Source organism: Lissotriton vulgaris, chromosome 6 (genome assembly GCF_964263255.1).
Source record: "Lissotriton vulgaris chromosome 6, aLisVul1.2, whole genome shotgun sequence".
Lineage (NCBI taxonomy): Eukaryota > Metazoa > Chordata > Amphibia > Caudata > Salamandridae > Lissotriton > Lissotriton vulgaris.
In genome coordinates this window covers 1,398,078,228-1,398,095,020 of record NC_141694.1, presented here as the reverse complement: position 1 = coordinate 1,398,095,020, position 16,793 = coordinate 1,398,078,228, and positions in this window count along the sequence as shown.

Sequence of the window (16,793 nt, the reverse complement as noted above, 5' to 3'; positions counted from 1 at the left end):
CCCTCCGGTCATTACCCTAGCAGGCCTCTGAATGCTGCGCTGAATTTGCGGGGAACCCAGGGAGGGAGACATAGGAATCTCACATAATAAGCTGGGGGATGTTGTGTCGCAAGCAGGTTCTAATTCAGTATTAGTCTGTGGATGGGGCACCTGGGCGCTAGGCAAAGAGCCCCCCCTAGATGGTACAGGTTCAAGCGAGAGCCTACGCTCTGTTGCCAGGATCTCATGTATTGGAACAGATTCGGCTCTATTTAGAAAAGCATCTAGTGTGCCCACCACCCTATCCCCGACCTTCCTTTTACTCATGGTAATGTAAGTACCTCAGAGCCACACATTGGCAGCACCCCAGCAAGCCTTCAAAGGACAATAACCTAAGCGGAGAGTCACAAGCTTACAGTTCCTTGCAGAAAGTGTCAATAACGTGGCCCAGCCCGGCCTCCTCTGGGCTCTGATGGGTGCGGACGGGCCCGGGCCTTGCCCGGGCACGCCTGTGCATGCCTCGTTCTGCGTGGGGCCTCCTTTGCTTTTAAGCACCACCTGGCACTGAGCAGTGACGCGCTAGGACAGCGCCACTGAAGCCTGCTGGGTAGTGTAGTCCCCCTCAATGCGGTGATGGCGATGCTGGCGGTATGAGCGGCACGGCCGCAAGAGCTGCAGGCGTCCCCCACAAGAAGCACCCTGGGCTAACTGGAGCACCAGGGCACAAGTATCCGGTAAGAAGAAAGGATTCGCAGCGTCCCACGCTGCGTGGGGCCTCCTTTGCTTTTAAGCGCCACCTGGCGCTGAGCAGTGATGCGCTAGGACAGCGCCACTGAAGCCTGCTGGGTAGTGTAGTCCACCTCAATGCGGTGATGGCGATGCTGGCAGTATGCGATGCACGGCCGCAAGAGCTGCATGCGTTCCCCACAAGAAGCAGCCTGGGTTAACTGGACCAACAGTGCACAAGTATCCAGTAAGGAGAAAGGATTCGCAGCGTCTTTTGTCATTTTCGGTGTACACATTGTTGCATAACATTTTCACATGAAAAACACGTTAATCCATATTGCTTCAATTTAGTCTTATTAATGTTCATACTTTTATATGAATATCAAGTTGATTAGCGATAATCTCTATAACATATTTACGATTCTCCAAAATTCTAACACATGGTAATAATTATTAAAAACACATCTATATTATTTGAACAAATAATGTATGCCTCTATTCAATCTTTCTTATGTATCCTTTTACCATGCAGTAACTATATTTCATCATTTGTGTCACTTCTCATAAAGTGTAACTTGCACACGCTTGCTACTTTTCTCGCAAAAAGGTGTCATTGATCATTTTTTGACACAAAATCTTTTTGATGTAATCTCTGCTCTACCAACTCTCTCTTTAGACATCTCCCTACCTTTCCCCTCTTTCTCTACACCCCACTTTATCTCATCTCTCTCTCTACCACAGCCTCTTTAACCCCGTCTGTAATAACCTCACCAACTTTTCACTACCTTTCCACCTGTTTCGCACTTCTGCCCTCTTTGTATCGATTCAATTCGATTCCAAAAGTTTATTCAATTAAAAAAATAATCATAAAAGCACATAAAAAAAGATTTATAACAATTGCAATCCTTAAAATTATATTCTGGTACAGTTATCAGGGATAAGGAAAGACAGGTTTAAAAGTAGGCGTTGAGGGGAGGAACTATGCTAGCGAACAACATGGCTGCTTAGGCTCCCGGCTCCGCCGGCCTCCGTCTCCTGCCAGATGATCCTGTCATTTATCCTGTCTTTACTCCCTGCCTCCGTGTGTATGAACTGGACTACAGCTCGATCCTGAGATTTCTACCAGTTTGGTAGACAGAGTTATATTGTGTTAAAGTTTGCGGCCTAGACCAGCTTTGAAGCCCGGATCTCGAGGACTGGCCCAGCCGGGTTCCAGTTGAACAACATCGGCCGTAAGCATGTGGCAGGGTCCGGTCTATTGCTGTGAAGTCTTGGCCTGATTTTGGTGGCGGTCTGCTGAGTTGGTAAACATCGAAGGAGGGGTGACGATGCACGACTGAGGCTGTGGGCGGAGGTCTCCTGTGGGTGGAGGTCCCTGACCCGGTGGCCCGGTTAGCCACCCGCCGGCGTTCGCTGGGTTGGGATCTTCCCTTGCGGTGGTGAAGTGCAGATCGATGCCGCTGTGAACATTGAGTCCCCCTCTGCTGTTGTCCGTTCCACTTATGACTGTTCCCCCGGGGAGACCGGGCTCTATGGGGGATGTGAAAATGGTCAATATCGAGCGAGGAGCGGTGGAGCGGACTGAGAATGAACCGTCGTTGCAAACTGTGCTGGCGGCCATTGGGGCTCTTCATACTAACGTGGAATCCCTTATTCATAAAATGATAGCACGTTCATTTGAAATTGGGCGGATTGGACCGGACCCTGCTCCACTACAAGGAATGAAGCAGCTCAGGTACCCACGATGCCTATTTTGATAGAGGAAGTGGGCCCCGTGCAACCAAAGGTGTCGGAGCCTCCGGCCGGTGTGATGGCCGATAGGAGCGAGATCGGTGCTTCAAATGGATCGTCAAGCCTACTATCAACGCTGACTGTGGAAGGTCTAATCTGTGCTCCCTTTCTGGAGACTTTTGATGAGAACTGTTTAGGGTTTAAAACCGGGTCTCTCCCCTATCCTCCAGTTCCATTACGATGGCAGAGGAAACAAAGTTGGGAGTTCATGACGGTGAGGAGAGTCTTCGGCCCTGATGGAGTTCTCAGTGACTTAACATCTTTGCTTGATCTCAGTTTGAACTTTGCTGCACTTTTCTCATATTTTGACTATCCTGTGGAGGCGGCAGTTTGCCCGGAAGTGGTTCGCACATCCGATCGGAAGGGTCAAGGATGAGACTGATTGACTGGGTTTGACATTGTGGTCTTGATGGATGTGGGATTTGCTACCATGATGCTTGCGGGAGGTTGGGCGGTGTTTACAGTTTCCCCTGTTGCGTACTGTATTAGCTTCTAAATAGATTTGTGGATTTATTCTGAGGGAGAGGGGAACGGGGGCACGTACGAAGGTGCCCTCCTCCATTTTCTATTTTTAGTATTTAGTTGGGTGGGGCGACAGGCACACTGCTAGTTGGGGTTCGGCGAAAGCCATATGCAGGGGTGCAGGGTGGGGGGATGGGTGTTAGTGTAGTTAGTTTAGTCTGGGGCGTGAATAGTTTTGTCATTTATCTGATTTAGATTTTTCGTATCTGGGGGCACTACGCCTTTCTTTATCCTGTTCTCTTGGGTGGCGGGGACTGAGTACCGTAGCGCATCAAATGTAACTTAATTGTGTGCTGTCAACCATTATTGAACGATCTACGCGTCGATGTTTCAATGACCCCGCCCATTGTTTTTTACAGAAATCCTGATATCTGAAAATGTTTGCTTATTATTGTAACTGAATTTGATGTCCCAGATACGTCTTTGTTCTATTTTGTTTTATATTTGAAAATAAAAAGAAATATAAAAAAAAAAAGTAGGCGTTGAGGGAAATCAATGATTATCCATGTAACAGTAAACAACAAATGTGTGTTAAAAAACCATGCTTTTCCTTGCGGCCATTGATTTCAGAATGTAGGTGGCCGTAAAAAAACATATATATGGCTCTTCTAAAGAGAACAACAGGCTCATAGCAGATTTTATAGTTGTTACTGCATTTTTTTTAAACAGTGGTTTAAGATAAGTAATGCGGTAATACAGGTATAAATCACAGATAAATAAAAAGTGCATGGTGCTCTGTTTCGTGACCCCATCGCTGGTGCATGGGGCAGAAGGATATTTTTTTATACAGGGGAATGCCACCAAATGGTGTACAATTCCCAGTTTTAACCTAGTGAGAACAAACCGATGGGATGGTCTAGTGACTACCGTTAGATATTTTTGATATCCAGTAGTGACCACATTAGAGTAATAGTACTGGGGGATTGTTAACTGAATGTTAGCATCTCTATGTACTTGAGCTTTCTTCACCAGATAAATATGCTTGATCTCTTTCTTTGGAATATTGATTACGCTTTCTGGGTTAGCCATAATATTCACGCTAAACATATCCCTAAAGGTTGTTGCCACATAGTTAATCCATGGGATAAATGAGCTTTTATCCATGCGAAGGCAGTCACTGATGATACTTCTAGTAAAACCAGTTTCTTCCTTCAACCATATCGCTCACCTTACCATCAGGGGTCTTAGCCCAATTAAATCCGTCAGATAAACCAACCCCACTTTGTGGTCTACTATCTCAGTAGAGGCTGACATAGGTAAGCAAAGTAGTTTTTAAAAAAAACTATTTTCTTCAACTTGCAAATCCCCATGGTGGCAATACCCCCAAACAGCAGATCCATAAAGTGGGATTGAGACGCATCTTTGACGATATATAGACATCATGTCATGGATACGGCGATCCCCCAACTTGCTAGCAAATTTAAAAACTCCAAAGGCACTTTTGGCCATCTTGGCTCTAACATTAGTTATCTCCTGCGACCACATATCACTACTGCTAAAAGTTATTCCTAAATAGCAAAATCTTTCTACAACTTGTATTTTTTGGTCTTCAATATAAAAGGGTCTCAACTTCTTCATTTTTTGGCCACATGACATGATAAATGTTTTAGTATTATTAATCTTCAGATTGCTTCCCCTAATAAAACCTGAAAACCTATCCATTAATCTCTGCAAGCCAAGGGGAGTTCTTGATAAAAGCACCGCATCATCTGTGTAAAGCAGCACGGGGATGGCTTGACCCTCGCCTTGCACGGCATCAGAATTAACCAATTTGATCTCTGCATCAATGGCATTAATAAAAAGGGAAAAAAGGAGGGGCGCAAGGACACAGCCTTGCCTTATGCCTAAATTGACCTTGATTTTGTCAGTGCATTCCCCTGCTTGACCATACCGTATACGGGCAGATAATTTAGTATAAAGTCTGGCCAAGAAATAAATATTCGCTGCAGGGGCACCTAGTTCTAATAACGTTGCCATAATAGGGAATGATCGACTAAATCAAACGCGCTACTTAAATCTGCGAAGCAGAGGAAAAGCGAACCCTGCTTCGCACGGGTATATTTCCCTATTATGAGGTCCAAGTTAATGCACTGTTCGATGGTCCCAAGTCCCTTCCGGAACCCAAATTGTGACTGCGCGAGGATTCCATTGTTCCCAGCCCACTCTTCTAGCCTAAGCAGCAGCACCCTACTCATGGTTTTCAGGGATGAGTCTAAAAGGGAAATAGGTCAATAGTTTTTTGCATCAACCTATTTCCCTTTTTAAACATAGGAATGATTACAGACTCACCCCAAGTAGGCGGTGCACCTTCCATTACTCCCTCTTCCTATCATTCCTCTCCCTTCCTCGCTCTAATATTTTGTCAACCTCCCTTGCTAAACTTCTTTCTCTGTATTCTTACTCCTGCCCTCTGTATCTCAGCCCTCTCTCTACCACACCCCAATTCTGTAATAATCTCACCACTCTATCTGTACCTGACATCTACCTTACTTCTTTTCTATTTATAGCATCTCTCTTTCTATACTCAGCCCCTCTCTCTTTACAAATGTCTGCACCACTATCCTCTTTACTAACTTGTCATTCTACCCATCTCATCTTATTTTGCCTTTTTTCACTACATTTCCACCTCTTTCACACGCCTGCCCTCTTTCTATCATTCCTCTACCTTCCTCACTCTAAAATGTTACCAATTTTATCTTTACTTACTTCTTTCTTTTTATTTCAGTCGGTATCTTTCTTTCTGACTATCTCGCCTTTCTATCGTTACCTTAAGTTTCTCCCTTATCTCTTTACATCTTCTCTAGCTCCACTTTCGTTCACACAATCTTCCTTGACTTCCCCTCTTGCATTACAGCCTGCTCTCAAACTCTCTGCACTTCACCTGTCTCCTACCTCCTTCCCCAGTTTTCTTACTCCGCCAAGCAGGAGGACACTGTCTAGCCAGAAGTATTCACATGGAAAGAGGAGAAGAGGGCAAGGCACGGTAACAGACTCAATGAGAAATGTATCAGATTTCATCTGATGGAATGAAAAGGGAATGGCAGATATTAAGTGGGTTAATAAGTGATTATAAATATCTGATCAGGCTACAATTTCAAGCTATGTGTCCATATGTCTTATTTTCATATTCTAAAGCAATTTTTATTGAAGATTGAGTGGTTGCACTCCTTCCCTTGTTTGTTTTTACTAGTATGCCAGTTTCAACGGTAAATTGCGTGCGTCCAGAAACCGTGTCAAGCCCCTTCACGGTTCAGTTGTGAAACAAATCCGATGGGACACTTTGCTCTTGTGTCCCTCTGTCGCACAGCCAATGTGGAAATAATTCCTGTATGTAACTTTTCTTGAGTAATCACTTCTTCTAGTTATCTTATTTAATCCAAAGTTGTTTTCTCATGTCATACTTAATCACATCACAGCGGAGACGTGGTGTTGTAACATTGATTTGTTTATTCATCATTTTCAGATGCCAAACGTTGCCATAGGCTTCTACGAGGGCATGTGTAGACAAACATTAATCAACTCTTTTAAATGACATCAGTATTCTTCCCAATGCATTTCGAATTTTAGTAATTCTTCGTCAGGGATTTTAACTGTAAATGAAATAAACGAAACAGATAAGCTTGCTACTCAACGTTATGAATGGTTCAAACTAAAAACTTTAAATCAACCCATGTTATACTCAAATCTTATCCTTCTAATAATTCCCTACGCATTATTCACACTTCGTGTTTAAAACCCTCCCCTCTCCCGGGTTGTCGCTCAATGTTTTACTTGATGAGGCATAACTCACTCCCTGCTTTACACTTCCTGCTAGAGTCTAAACCACCCTTCACATTTACCTTTTAAAACGCCAAGCTCGGCGGTATGATCTCCTTTTCCTCCCTCCGTAACCGGTATTCTAGAAATGTTACCCTTCCATTCACTGCGTTTTTAACATCGCCAGTTGCACACCTGTGAGCAATATGTCTACAAGTCTCCACCCCGACTTGTAGTTTTTCCTTGCCATATGGGGATGAACTCAGTCTCCCATGTTTCCCTACATCAAGTTTAAAAAGGCGACCTCACTCAGAATGTGAATGGAAATAAATAAACATTAAACGCATATAAGTAAAGTATTAACATAAACGTCAATTGCAAGCATAAAAATCATTTTGGCGAAAAACAAGTTATTCAAGTAGCAGAGTTCAACTGTCCCCTCATTCATGTGCCAGTGTTGTTCGTGATCGTATTGTGTCATTTTTCAGTCTCCGCGATGACGTTTCCTTTTGAAAATTTTAAGTTTAAGTCTTTGGGGTGCAGGCTCCGAGGCGATAAGGTTGCAAAGCAATTTTTATTGAAGATTGAGCGGTTGCACTCCTTCCCTTGTTTGTTTTTACTAGTATGCCAGTTTCAACGGTAAATTGCGTGCGTCCAGAAACCGTGTCAAGCCCCTTCACGGTTCAGTTGTGAAACAAATCCGATGGGACACTTTGCTCTTGTGTCCCTCTGTCGCACAGCCAATGTGGAAATAATTCCTGTATGTAACTTTTCTTGAGTAATCACTTCTTCTAGTTATCTTATTTAATCTTAAGACGAAGAATTACTAAAATTCGAAATGCATTGGGAAGAATACTGATGTCATTTAAAAGAGTTGATTAATGTTTGTCTACACATGCCCTCGTAGAAGCCTATGGCAACGTTTGGCATCTGAAAATGATGAATAAACAAATCAATGTTACAACACCACGTCTCCGCTGTGATGTGATTAAGTATGACATGAGAAAACAACTTTGGATTAAAAAAGATAACTAGAAGAAGTGATTACTCAAGAAAAGTTACATACAGGAATTATTTCCACATTGGCTGTGCGACAGAGGGACACAAGAGCAAAGTGTCCCATCGGATTTATTTTCATATTCTGCATTCTGGTGCTAAATCCGCCAAGTGACCATCACCATGTCTTAACTTACAATGGGAAGACAGGCTAGTTAGACACTGAGGGGCATATGTATCATCCATTTTTTTGTCACAAACACTGCGATTCGCAAAAAAAAAATGCAACAAAAAAAATCTGAAAATGCGATGTATGATTAAAATCGCATCGCAAAATTAAGGAATCGCTAAATTTGCGATTCCTTGATTTTGCGTCAGCATTTAAGGAATCCCAAATTGTGATTCCTTAAATGCTATGTATGAAGCACCCAAGTTGTGCGATTTCTCATTAAGAAATCGCAAATTACCACCAACTTGAAGTTGGTGGTAATTTGCGATTTCTTTTGCAAATGAACTTTTTGGCATTTGTAAAGGTGCCATGTGGCGCACATAAATGCCCTTAGGGCATGTATGTGCGCCATATGGGCACACATGTAAATTTCAGGGGTGCATCAGGGTGTCCTAATGACACCCTTGCAGCCTTGAAATTATTCTCAATTTGCGATTCTCAAATTGCGAATCGCAAATTGAGAATAACTTCCCATTCATTCCTACGGACCTCCTGGCCCATAGAAATGAATGGGAAAGGATTCCTTAATTGCGATTCGCAATTTGCTAATCGCAATTAAGGAACATTAAGGAATATTGAGGAACATCCCTATTTGCAATTCTCAAATAGTGATTTCTAAAAAATCGCTATTTGAGAATCGCAAATCAGGATGTTGATACATTTTGCCCCGAATCGCATGTAAGATGTTGCAAAACAAAACAATTGCTTTATCAGTATTTGATCAAGCTTTCATTTGGCATTCCTTGGCTATAAGGTGGCAGGCAGCTTAAAGTTTTCGATTGTTTTTGCTGCCCCCTTTCTGAAAGTTCAAGAAATAATTCAATATTTTATTATCTTAAGGTTTGAAATCTCTAAAAATTCTAATGAATTCAAAAGTCAAAGTTATTCTGATAGGAATGCCCCAAACATATTTTACCTAGAAACACACAAATCCTTAAAGCACACTGCCAGGAATACCTGTCACAAGCAGCTTGATTGGCTGGCTTGTGAAGTGCCCATAGTTTCCCCACTGACCCTCAGGAAAGATGTTGTGGCCAAGATATTGAGTGCATCCCATATTGACATATGTGCACGGATGACTTGCGAGTGGGCTGTAGGTGAACTGAGCCTATGCTCCAGTCTGCAACCATGTAAATAATCGAGGAACACCTGCTTCCTTGGACACAACAAGAATATTGATCCTCTGCATGTATATTCTGTCTCTCCTCAAATAATTGTTCCTCAAAAGGAGGGTGCAAGGCAACAAAGATATTCACCATCTATGGCTTTCTTATGTGGCCATCCTGTGGAAGATTGGTTGATATTGTAGTGAGTTTCACCAATTGGTAGATGTGTTGGTGTCCTGACTGTTCACCTCCTCTTCACCCTTTCAGTAGCAGGTGGGTTGAACGAGATTCAAGCCGAGTTACAATATGTATTTTTTTCTATTACTCGTTTCTTACATTTATGGTGTTTATTTTTTTAAAGATTGAATCATTTATGCAAAACAATTTTAAAAAACATGAAAACATTTATTAAAAATATATATTTTTTTGTATTTTTCCCTGAGTTGTGTTAGTGTCCTTGCCTCCAGTGAGTTCTATGAGAGCATCTTGCAATACCAGTGATTGACTATTTGTGGTGCTTGGCTGTATAGAAAGGTTTAGTTGGAGCAGATTTCAGCCTGTTTTGTTAGTAGTACTACCGTATTACATTTCAGAATAATGTTTGTGATTAGTAATTGTCACAGTATTATTTGTGTGTGTTTTATTATTTGCATGTCCCTCTCTAAACTTTTCTTTTCCATTAACCTATCATTCAGTTGTAGATTTTCCCCGATATTTTACCATTCCACCTTTTCCCTCTTACATTTACTACAAAAACATTTACCTCCACATGCAGAGCTCTCTGCACTTGTGGTGGAGACCAGCACTCATAAGGGATAGGGCATGTGTAGGCAGGGAAGTTTGTTAATAGCAGTTGCCAGTCTGATAAGTAGTAACAGTCTGTTAAGTAGTAACTAACAGCCTGATTCATGAAAGACCCGTTTTACGAGTCTTTAATAGCGATTCATAAGGAATCGCTATTACAGGCTCGCTAAACGGGATTCATGTAGGAATCGCAAAAAAAAATGCGATTCCTACATATTCCTTATTTGCGATTAGCAAATTGCTAATCGCAAATAAGGAACAACTCCCCATTCATTCCTATGGGCCAAAAGGCCCCTAGGAATGAATGGGGAGTATTCCTTATTTGCGATTAGCAATTAGCTAATCGCAAATAAGATAGTGATTTAAAGGGTGCCAGGGGTGTCCAAAGGACACCCTGTAGCACCCCTTAAATGCAAATTTAAACAGGTGTTGCGCACACACATGTCCAAAGGACATGTGTGTGTGCTACATGCAACTTAGAAAAATGCTTTTAAAAGCATTTTTCTAAGTTTTCGCTATTTACCACGAGGTTTGACGTCGCGGTAAATAGCGGGCCGAAATTGCGAATTCGCAATTTTAAAATGGATGATGAATTGCATTTAAGGAATCTCAAATAGAGATTCCTTAAATGTAATTCCTCGCAAAATAACGAAATCGCTATTACCGATTTTTGCATTTGGGATGATGAATCCCAAATGCAAAAATCGCGCTCACAAAGGGCCAGATTCTAAGATTCTGGCCCTTTGCGAGCGCAATTCAGCATGATGAATCAGGCTCTTACTCCTTAGTACATAGGCCTCTTGTTTAATTCTGCTTTTTTGTTATATCATCCCATTGGCCCTCCACTCCTCTTCCTCCATTACACTCGAGGAAATTCTTTAAGATGACAGCCCTCCATTCGAAGTTCAATTTGGCATATGACATGCCCTATGGAAACTGAATACAGACTAAGGCTTTCTCCTACCTTCTAGGAACTTCAATTTCAATTTGGGGCACCCATGTTTGAATGGTTTGATGGTTCTAACACCTAATATAACTGCCTCATGTTACCTTTTTGTTGCACTGTGGCCCATTGGCTACTGTAATCACTCACTCATGGCCCCCACACTATGAGCCTTACCATTGGCTACTATAATCACTCACTCATGGCCCCCTCACTGTGAGCCTTCTCTGGGTATTGTTAATATCCACTAATTTGAAAGCATTATTTTTCTTTAACTATCTTTCCTCAAGTTATGGACATGACGCTAACACCTACAGGTTTTAATGTCTACACAATTAATTAAATCCCTAATCTCTCAAAAAATGCAGCAAAAAGCTTCAAACACCGTCTACTCATATCCCACATTCAAACCCTTATCTCTGACCCATATTTTTGCTCGAGTAATGGCACAGTTAAGAACTGCATTGTGGTCCCTGCTTTGAATAACCAACCCCAGGAAAACACCACAGAGCTTAGACTATCTGTATCCTATTTGCCCTTCTGCTGGCATTCGTTACCATGTCTCTCTATAATAATGGAATCATCCTAACTCAATCCTCTGATGACAATCTAGGAGTGCTGGACGAGATTTTCCCTATCATAAAAAAGCTGTGTACAATAAGAACTCAACCACTAACCAAAGATACCCCATCTCGCCTGACATTGCTTCTGTACCCCTATATACGGCCTCACTTACACTGGCTTCTTCCAGCCCTTTCTCCAGCGTTAGACCATGCTCCCCTCCCTATCTCTGCCGACCCATACCTTAGACTCTGCAATCCCTGCCCGGACTGAGTCTCTGTCTTTAATTTGATGCTCCAGTCCACATACACCAAATGCCTCCACAACTGTAACCACGAAATCCCTCCCTCCAAGTTCTTTTATCGTCCCCGCAACCTGACCCCTTCCTCATGAATTATTCCTATCTGGTCCTCCCAGCACTTCCACATCTCCTTCCAGTACACAGATGATGAAGATACCTGATTACATAACTGAACCGCATGCCTCTTAGATCTCTTAATAAGCACACTTTCCCCCATCTGCCACCCTCAGACTATCCCCTCCAGCATTCTGACAATTCCACTGCAGGATATTAATGACCTTCAAACTCTCCCTTCCTCCACTACTAACTTGCCCTTCCAACATGACACCTGTCCAAACCCATGACACCTGCCCCCACGCCTCCTTGGAATCCCGCCTTGATGAGATCTCACTTAACCTGCTACATCTCAAGGAAGATATTCTAAGATTTACATGTTTAACCACTAAGGTGTTGCTCAACTGAAGGCCTGACAGTTTTCAGAGGATTCAAGCTGTCTCCCAATCCGTTTTGCTCCCTAACCACAACCTTCACACCCCACACCCCACACTTATAGGAAATTCACTCCTGCTCCTAATTCTTCCTCTCGACCCATGAGATCAACTGATCCTTTCAGACAGTGACATCCATGCACTACTGCTTTCCTACACCACCAATGCAGACCCCAATAAGGTCTGTCCGGGACAAATCATACTAGGTAATCCCTACAAGAACCGAGTCACAACCCCATAGGGGTTAACAAAGTCAATCCCAAGCATATCAACCCCAATTGTTCTGCCACAGTCCACTCCAATACTCAATTGCAGATTGGCTGTCAGTTATGCGCCTGATATTTATGACCTCACCAGCACACATGAGCTCGACCTCGTTATCCGGACAGAAACCTGGTCAAATGACTCATCAGCCCCTATTTTAGACCTACTAGTCACAAAAACATTAAATGTAAATGTAAATGTAAATGTAAGGTGTTTTGTAGCGCGCTCAATTACTACAGGAGTATCCTGGCGCGATGGACCGCTGGGGAACCCGTCCTGGCTTTCCCTGTGAGATGGTCCCATGCTGGGCATCTCCAAGGTGAAGCCAGGCATCCCTTGCGTCTGTGGGGGGCCGTTGTAGAGATTAGGCAAGCTGAATGCCCAGAGTTACCGAGTGTGATCACTGCCCAAAGTGGGCACCGAGGAGAGAATTATCAGTCCGCTGACCCTGGTCCTCGACCCTGCCGCGTCGGGAATCGAACCCTGGTCCCGGGCCGTTCTCAGCCTCCGGGTCTGCCGCCTCTAACCAGTGAGCCACACCCCTTAGACTGGACAGAACTCACAGACCTGGTGGGGAAGTTACCTGCATTTACTGTAATACCCTAGTTGTGATTCAGGCAGCTACTGATGCCCTTCCTGTCAGAGAATACCTTTGCATCAGTATCATCAGCAATGATAGACTCTTCTGCAAACTTCACCTGATCTACCACCCTCATGGAGACAACCTAGCTTTCATCGAACAAGTCATGGAAGTAATCTTAACCAACGCTTATCAACAAGCTACCCAGATCTTTCTTGGAGACTTCAACCTTCACTGGAATGACTTGCATGACAAGGTAGTAAACACCTTTACAGCCTTTTTATCAGACCTCGAACTGACTCAGATATGTGATCGCCCTACTCACAATAAAGGAGAGACCCTAGACATAGTCATTACAAAATGGGGCAACACTACACTGGAGTCTATTTTGCCTTGCAATTGGACAGACCACTACCGTATTACCTTCCTCATCAGTGCAGGTGTGATCCCCAAAAAAGATCAAGTAAAAAAAACATTGTAAAAGAAAGCTACAGAATGTAAACCTTGATGACATATCGGCAATTCCCTGACTACCAAGGTTGATATGGTGGATGTCTACGACTTTAAAGAGCATTACAATTCCTCCATCTTGAACAGATTTGAAGCGATCGCTCCCCTACAACTAAAAAACATACCCACCAAAGTCTCAAAAACTTGGGTCAATGAAAAGCTCAATACTGAAAGACACAATTTGAGACTAGCAGAAAGAGCTTCGAAATCCTCACCTTCCATGGGGCACCTAAAAGGGTTAAGATCAGTAAAAATCACTTACAGCAAAAAGAATCAGAAACTCGAAAACCAACTTCTTTAGACGTCAACTGGACAAAGCTAGAAATCGCCCCAAAAAACGTTATGAAATTGTCCAACAACCAACAAAACCTTCCCTTTAATGGATCCAACAAATTTCCAAATTGCGAAGACTTTGCCTCCTTCTTTAAAGAAAAAATGGACATTATTGAAAAGGAGCTACAAACAACTGGGGAGCTGCTACCAACTAACTTACTCACCAGTCCATCACAGTCTGCTATACATATCGGTCACCCTGAGCATTCCCCCCAAAACAACGCCTCCTGGCACACATTCCCTCCCCTCAAGGAAGCGACATTTAGTACTTGCTTACAGTGCTGAAACCTTCCAAACACTTCATCGACCTCCGAATATCTTTAAGGAGTACAAATCATCTATCCTCACTTTATGGCCCAAGATTGTAAATGCCTCACCCTTTCAAGGCACTATCCCTGGCTGTCTAAGGACAGGTAACCCCCACCTTAAAAAAAAAACTGCCCTTTGCTCAGACTTAAACAATTTCCGCCCAATCTCCAACATTCCCACTCTGGCTAAGCTTATTGGGAAATGTGTACAGATCCAACTGTACAACTACATAGACTCCTAGACCAATACCAGTCTGGGTTTCATCAAGGTCATAGCACAGAAACAGTACTCACACACATAGTGGATGATGAGTTATCAATTTTGGATCAGAATAAAGTGTGTCTTCTTATCCTCCTTGACTTATAGACAGTGTTCGATACTGTGAAACACTACAATCTTCTAAACCTACCTGAAAGAAGCATGGCGCTATCAGGGCCCTCCTTCAATGGTTTACTTTACTCCTCCATAACAGAACCCAAAGAGTCAAGGTCAACCGTTCTCTGTCCAAGCTTTCAGCGGTCACCCTGGGAGTCCTACAGGGATCTGCCTCTCTCCCATTCTCTTCATCCTACTCATGGGCCCTTTAGCAGACTCCCTGTTATCCTCCAATATTCATTGTGACATGTATGCAAACGGCACACAATTGTATCTAAAAATCTCCTCACCTGATGCTTTAACTACCCTCAACACTTTTCTTCAAAATACTCAAACTTTACGCCATACAAACGGAATTCCTCCTCATTACTCTTCCAAAACACAATCTCAAGATCGACCTTTGTATGAAACATCTAACTGCCTTCAATTGTACACCTCACTTTGTAGACTCTGCAAGATCTCCAGGAATTATACTGGACAAACATCTGCATTTGCAGAGCAATATCAGTAACGCCACCAAAGGAGCAAGCTACCAGATAAGCCTCCTAAGGAAATTAACCCCCCCCCCAGGATCCCCTTACATCTGTGGTCCAAGCCCTAGTCATTCCCATGCTTGATTATCGAAGTGCTACACTTAGTGGCCTGCCCAGATGCAAGCTGGAACCTTCAGGAGCCTCTCTTAATGCTTGCATCCAGACTTGTCTTTTGAACAAAAAGAATCAATCCTGATCTGAAATCCATAAACTGGCTCCCTTATGAAGTAAAAGTTAAACTAAAAATCACTCGCATCACTCATAAAACCCTACATTTCAATATTCCCGGATATCTGGGACAAAAGCTGGAATTATCGGTATACAACTGTTACAACGAAGTTTTTACAACGCACTACCATTACAACGCAGGCATTACCACGCATACCATTACAACGCATTGCGCTGGGGGGCGCTCTAGGACAGGGAATAAGTATAATTTTATATCCAACACCTTGTCCACGGGGACTGGAGTTGGAATATAAAATTATACTTACCACTATTCAGCACCTCTAAGCGATATGCGTTGTAACAGTATTCGTTGTAAATACCGCGTTGTAATGGTATGCGTGGTAAAAGTATGCGTTGTAATGTCATACATCCGGAATTATCTGGTGGATGTAGATCAACGTTAAGTACCAGCTCCCTGCTGCTGAAACCATGAATTTTCTGCAAAAAGAAAATGTGCAACAGAGCTTTTTTAGGCATCGCACCGAAAACTTGGAATTCTTTGCCGAAGGAAATCTATTTGATTGCATCTACCGCCTCCTTCATAATAGAAGTGTAAACATTTCTAATGAACAAATGGTTGGCCAAAAATCGAATTCATACCCTATAGCGATTGATCTTACCTGATGTATTCCTATTTGTTGAACATGACTACTATCCTTCTGATCTCTCAGGGAGGTGTCATCCTTCAATTCTTATTCTTCTATGATTTTATTTATGTCATATCTGCGTTTCATTACTGTCTCTTTAATGGTTTTTAACTCCTCCCCATGTAAAGTGCTCTGATACCCTCATCCGTCATGTTCTCGCTTTATAAAACTTTATAAATAAATAAATAACAAATAAATAGTACTTTTTCTTAAAAGTGCTTTTGTGAATAGTCCCCTTTAATTCTAAATTCTCATGTGTATGCTATGATATTACCCATAAATTCAATTGTGGAACATTTTACTATATGACTGCCAGCCACTTATTGGAAAATTCTGAAACAAGGACCAACAGCATGACCTACACATCATAAATGTATTAGCAAAGATTAGAGGAGCAAACAAATTGTCAGAAGTATGCCATATGTTACGTCATTTAGGAACACCAACATGGTTTTTAACATTCAGCTCTCTAGAACATCTATGGGATGAGTTTCCCAAGGAAACCAATACCAAACTTGCAAACATGGAAACTATGGCACAGAAAGAATAATGTTCTTTTGACTCAGTTAATGTGTCACCATATTGAGAAAATAAATTTCAAGTTATGGTAAACAATCCTTCCGAATTTTCTTTTCGCCATTTGGAGAAGAAACTATAGTAACTATACTCACACGAAAGTTCACTCAGACTGTGGTTTATTGGCGTCCAACTCCACAGATCCCTGGAAACTAGCTGTACCCCAGTCCCAACTGTAAACCACCCCGAACATCCTATTAAGGTACGCTCTAAGTCATAATGGCTGAAATAGAGCA